The 6,304-nt window shown below is 54.5% G+C and overlaps 1 non-coding gene across 1 annotated transcript; it reads left to right on the top strand.

Annotated features, from left to right (window-relative positions):
* The first annotated feature begins 4,972 nt into the window (after positions 1 to 4,972).
* LOC124962514 (5S ribosomal RNA) lies at positions 4,973 to 5,091 on the top strand. The gene has a single exon (XR_007104521.1). It is a non-coding gene; the product is annotated as a 5S ribosomal RNA (ribosomal RNA).
* The last annotated feature ends 1,213 nt before the right edge of the window (positions 5,092 to 6,304 follow it).

Raw genomic sequence — 6,304 nt, 5'->3', positions numbered from 1 at the left:
CACTCATGGGGGGCCCTGGTCCTGAGAAGGATTATGGAAACCCAGGTGGCAAGTTCCGGGTTCCCAGGAACCGAAAATTCTCTTTGGGCAGTGATATTGGGGTCTCAGAAACCCACCCAAGTTCCTAAGAGGCCCAAGGAGGCCCAGGAGCAGCTGCCTCATGTGCGCCCAGCTGTACCTTGTGTGCTTCTGACATGCTGACCCTGCTTGCCAGTATGGTGACCAAGGATGATTCTGGAGTCTGAGTGATCAGATAGATCCTCCTTTGTCCCAAGAAGGAAAGGTCAGGGAAGGAAGCAAGAGAGAGGGAGGTTGGGGACAGGGTGGGTGCCTGTACCTCCCCTTGGCTGCGCAGGCATGATTTTTCTTTTACTTAACATGCAATCTGTTGTCACCCAGAGTTGCTCTGCTTACAGCCCATTCCTGGCTCACACCCCGTCAGGTAAGCCCTAGCTCCTTAGAGGACTTTCAGGACCCCTGGGCTCTGTCCCCTGCAGACCTTCTCTCCCACCTTGCACGTTACTCTACACACATGGCATGGTTCAGGTCACAGACGATACCCCACCTCTGCGCCTTCACTTAGGCTGATTCCTCACTGGGAAGTTCAAAGCTGGTACCCAGCCAAGTGCCACTGGACTCCCAAGGTGCACAGAGCCCACTGTGAGGCCCTGGAGGTCCAGCTGGGAAGGTGAACAGGACTGACTGTCTTCAGAACAGAGTCACAGGTACAAAGGAAAGGTCCATGCTACTCTACACACTCACCTGTAGCCTTTGGAGGGGTCCCGCGGGGACCTATGGGTGTAGAGAGGAGACATCTGGGCTGGCTGAAGCTGGGGTTCAGGAGCACCCAGGACAGAAGTGGGGAATGGACCAGTCCCTTTTTTCCAGGACAAGCCCCCAATGGTGCATTTTGCTCTCAGCCTACCAGCTAAGTCAATCGCTCAGCTCTAATGGCTGCTAGCTAGCACAGCTCTTTCCTTTGGCAAGCCTTGGGCTTCCGCACTGGTTTAGGGGCTGCCTCTGACTTCCCTCGAGGCCCACACTCAGCTGCACAGAGAGGGTTCTGGCTTTGTTCTGAAGAGCAGGAGGCCCTGCAGGGAGTGGCGGTATTGACCTGGGTACACAGGGAAGGTGAGTGGAGGTTGGGAGCCTCTGAGGAGGATGCCAGTGGTCATCCCTGAGTGAGCAGGCCTCCTTAGACTGGACAGTGTGGGGAGGGGAGGGGAGGGAGGGGAGGCTGGGGAAGGGAGGAAGGAGGAGGAGAGTGGACAGGGCAGGAGATAACCCCTGCAGGACAGAGAAGTGGCCATCCCGTCAGTGAAAGGAATGCATCAAGAACGAATTTTAGACTTTCTTACTTGAAGAACTGGGAGACCAATGGAACTTTCCACTGAGAGAAGTTGAGGGAGAAACAGATTTGAAAGGGAAAATCAAGAATCCCCTTTGTGGGGCTGGGGTTTTGGCTCAATGGTAGAGCACTAGCCTGGCATGTGTGAGGCCCTGAGTTTGATACTCAGCACCACATAAAAATAAATAAGATTGAACAAAAGATCCATTGACAATTAAAAAAAATTATTCTTTGTAACCTATAGTTCCAAATGCCACATAAGAAATCCCACTATAAGTTTGAGTTGTGGCTCAGTGGTAGAGCATTTGCCTGGCATGTGTGAGGCCCTGGGTTCAATCCTCTGCACCACATAGAAATGAATAAATAAAATAAAAAGATCCATTGACAACTAAATATTAAAAAAAGAAACCCCATCATTGCCCAACAACATCAAAACTTCTTCAAAGCATTTTAAAGCAACACAATATTTATTATTTAGTGCATCTGATTTTCTTTACTATGTTCCCATGAGGGGCTGGGGAGATAGCTCAGTCGGTAGAGTGCTTGCCTTGTAAGCACAAGGCCATGGGTTCGATCCCCAGCACCCAAAAAAAAAAAAAAAAAAAAAATGTTCCCATGAGTAGGGCACTAAAGTTGCTTCTGACTTTGACCATAGTAAATAATGTTACAGTGACTATTTTGTGCATAAATTCTGTCAGCAACTCTATATTCTTCAGGAAAAACTTCCACAAGTAGCATTACTAGTTCTAATTCAAAGGCTGTGCATACCTTAGCTCCTGGGTGCTCACTCAAACCAGGTTCCAGAAGTACGGGACCACCTGCATTCTTCCTAAGGTAACTCCAGAGAGGCAGCAGTGTTGCTGCAACTGTTAAATGACATTTGTGGGAGGCCACTGATTTGGACTCGACTGCGTTAGTCCCAACAGACCAGACCAGCATTTTCGCTGGTGCAGAAGTTCCATGGCACAATCCAAAATTGTGTTGGTTATCAGACCCTCTTTCTGAGAGGTGGTAGTTGAATCCCAAGCAGGCCAGTGATAGCTGGCACCATCAAGAAGTGGCGCCAGCTTTACCCCTACAAGGAAATAGACTTTGAAGTGACCAGCCAAGTTGTTGTTCCTTGTTTCAGCTGCCTTGGTCCTTTCCCTGCCTGTGAATATTCACTGTCCACATTGGAGAGCAGACCTCTGAATGTCTGTTGGTTATGAAGGCTACATGACCTGCAAGTCAGTCTTTGTTCAAATAAACTAATAAACTTACTTTGCCTGAAGTTGTTAACAGTTCAAATTCCCTTGACTATTGCAAGTTTCTTGAATTTGTATTATTGAGATATGTAAATGTTGATTTTATTTCACTTTCAAAGCCAGGAAGAGAATCTTCAGCAGGGTTCAGGTTTGATGTTACTGAATCTTTAATGCCTTTTCCCCCATGTTGCCTTAGGGAATGAAGATGGACAGGTTGCTGGGAGATGGTGTCAGGGTTGTTCTTCCTATGGGTGGGAGCCTCCCTGACCCTCCTTGTCCTCATCCTGAACTGCTATTATTCCATAACTTCCCTGACATGTCCCTTAACCACAGAGACCCCAGGGCTAAGCATGACATGCCATCAGGGATGGTAGCAGGCCCCATGAAAGTTACTCTCTGCGTGTGATTTTCAGCTTAAAATAGTTTGTGCAATAGATAAACTCTTAGGAGACATGAACTCCAGAAGGGAGTATCTGGGAGGTGGAGGGACACTGATGGGAAGCAGCAATGTTCACTTGGATTTCATAGCCTTGTCCACTTCTCTCCTAGAATGACCAGGTGCCTAGTTCATAGCTGGGTTCATGACTGCCCAAGACCACAGAAAATCCATGCTCAACCACATCACTTGTGACCAACCTCGCCCTTCAGATTGGGAGGGGGAACAGTTTGTATGGGTCCTAAAATATTTTCTCACAGGAAAAAAGGGCTCTTCCTTCTGCTCCTGGGAATGTGAAATCTGTCCTACTGCAGGGAATGTGCACTCTGAGGTTGGTCTACCCAGGCCCATGTGGACAGGGCAGCACCCAAGGGATGACAGAGCCATGAGGAAGAGGAACTTCCCAGAGCAGGACTTCAGGAGCCCTGGCCTCTCTGCCTCCATGGAGGGAACCAGAGAAGTACACACATCCACTGCTACTCTCCCAAGGGCTCTTTGTTTCAGCAGCCAAGGCTGATTAGTACAGGAATGTTGGAGGGGACTTTTCTATGTAGGCCTCAGACCAGGCAGCCCTGAGGACACAGCTGTCTGAAATCTTTAGTCCTGCATTCCATGTGGTGACAGTCACGCTCAGCCACTAAGCACTCGGCTCTCCTGGTGCTTCTGGAAAATGTCTACCTGAAGGTGGATAATCCCAACTAAGGAAATATGAAGCTGCCATCTTCCAGGGCAGCCGCTTGCTCTTCCCTACACCTGCTCTCACCCCGTCAGCTGGAGTGAGCCTGCCTCTTTCTCTGCTGATATCTGCAGGATCTCACTGAATGATTCACGGTGAAACTTGATGTATGTTAAAATGAGGTAGGTAGACTCTTAGGGGAAGAGAGGTACTTGCTAGAGGAAGGCTGGATCTGCAAGCATGACCAGTCATGCTTGTCTGTTTATTTAGCTGAACAAAACTCCTATAAACCTACTGTGCTTGTACTAGGTTAATGACAACAAAAGCATTATAAATTTAGATTTCAGCAGATTTAAACAACTATACAATATACCCACAACTGAACTACAGTTTGAATTCTGTACTAAGAAGCAGCATTCTCTACAGCAATGAGGCACAATGCTGTAATAACAGAACCAGGAGATTGAGACTGGGGAGCACAAACTAAAGGTTAGTTTCAGCAAATAAGAGATAAATCTCAAAAATATAAGCAAATAAAAAGACATCAGGATGTAGATCAAAAAGAGATAACTCTTGGTTTAATTTCCAGACAAGAAAAACAAAAAAAATAAAAAGGGAATTTAAAAATGACATACCAAAGTATTCAAAGGGAAAAGAGTTTTGGAAAAGCTTGACAAGGAAACTCTGTGTGCCTGTGGGGTGTGCGCGCGCGCCTCCGCCGCTGGCTCTCGGGGCTCCCGGCGCGCGAGCCTGCGGGCGCGCGCGGCCGTCGGCCCGGAAGGGCGTCCAGGCGACGGGCGGGGTGGGGCTGGGGTGGGGCGGGGGCGGGGGCGGGGGCGGGAGGGGGGGGTTCCCGAGGACCGGCGGGGGCCGGGCCGAGGGCGCCCCGTGGGCCTGCGCTCCCGGGACTCCCGCTGGCCGGAGCCAGGTGGAGAGGGGCGGGCGGCCCGGGAGGCGGCCCCAGCCCCCCGGACCCCAGGCCACCCCAGGCCCCGCGGGCTGGATCTGGCCGGCCCCCGAGGCGGGGAGCCGGCCGGTGGCCCAGGACCCTGGCACCTCAGTGTCCGAATGTGTGAGCCAGGTAAGCGGGGCCGGGGCGGGGCGCGCGAGGGAGGTCCCCGCCCACGGTCCAGGCCCCCTCCCGCCCTGGCCCGCTCCCCCCTCCCGCCCTCCCCCTCCCCCTGCCCCTCCCCTGCCCTCAGAGCGGCTGCAGCGGGGGCGGCGGGACCCGGAGCAGGCTCTTGGGGCGCTCCCGGGCGGCCTCTGCCGTCTACGGCCATACCACCCTGAACGCGCCCGATCTCGTCTGATCTCGGAAGCTAAGCAGGGTCGGGCCTGGTTAGTACTTGGATGGGAGACCGCCTGGGAATACCGGGTGCTGTAGGCTTTTGCGCACGGCTCCCACACCCACTCTTTTGGGCGCCCCACCACCGACACGGCCACTGCCGCCTCCCGACCTCCCCCTCCCACATCTCCCCGGCCCCGCGTGGCCGGGCGGGGCGGGTGTCCGTGTCCCTGTCCCTGCCCCTGCCCCTGCCCCTGTCCCTGTCCCTGTCCCCGGCCGCGCCACCCCGCCGCGCAGGCCCGGCCCTGGGCTCCCCGGTCTCCTTGCGCCCCTCCAGGCCTGGAGCTCGCCTCCCGGGCCCCCACCGCCCTCCGCCCACCGCCCACCGCCTCCAGCCAGGTGCACAGGCAGGCCTGGCTCTCTCCCCAGGGACGCAAGGACACTCCCTGGGACCGGGCGGAGCCGAACCTGGCCCGGGTCACGAACCTCCCTGCGCACCCTATCTCTCGGACCCCCACCCCGCCACCTCTGGGGGGAGAGGGCGTCGAGGGGAGGGCAAACGCCATTCCCCAGGATTCGGGGGCCGCGACCCCACACGTCCCTGCCTCGCAGGCACAGCCTGGCCACCCAGAGCCTGCCTGTGGGACTGTCCGTCCGTCCGTCCGTCCGTCCGTCCCGCCTCTCTGCCTGGCTCCTTCTTTCTTTTGACTGCTTCTCCCGGCTGCCCCCTGTGTCTCTGCCACCCGTCCTCCCCACTTGCGTTCTGACGTTCCCTCTCAGTCTCTCTGTCTCCCTGTCTGTCTCTCTTTCTCTCCCTCTCTCTGTCTCACTCTCTTTCTCTCCCTCTCTCTGTCTCTCTGTCTGTCTGTCTGTCTGTCTGTCTCTCTCTGTCTCTGTCTGTCTCTCTCTCTCTCTCTCTCTCTCTCTGTCTGCATCAGGGTGGGTCTCCGAGTGCTCTCCGTGTGTCCTTCTCTCTGTCCATCTCTGCTTCTTGGCGTGCTTCTGTTGGCCTGTGAGGAGGCGTCCCTGTCTCCATCTCCCATTCTGTGTGCCTCTGGCCTCGGCTCTCCTGTCTCTCTCCCTCCATCTCTCCATCTCTCTCTCTGTCTGTCTGTCTTGTACCTACCTCTGCCCCGCCCCTTTCCCCCAAACACCGTCAGCCACCTCACCTTCCTGAGCTGCATGCAAGACACCGGGTACCCGGGAGCCTGGAAGCGGGCAGTCACAGGTCCTCTCAACTCCCACCCTGTCTTCACGTGGGAGTAAGAGTGGATGGACACATGAACCTTGAGGGGCGTGCACGTCGGGCTGTGGG

The sequence above is a fragment of the Sciurus carolinensis genome, chromosome 12 (assembly GCF_902686445.1).
Source record: "Sciurus carolinensis chromosome 12, mSciCar1.2, whole genome shotgun sequence".
Classification (NCBI taxonomy): Eukaryota; Metazoa; Chordata; class Mammalia; order Rodentia; family Sciuridae; genus Sciurus; species Sciurus carolinensis.
The sequence above is the reverse complement of the archived record's forward strand: the minus strand, read 5'-3'. Positions and strand labels throughout refer to the sequence as shown.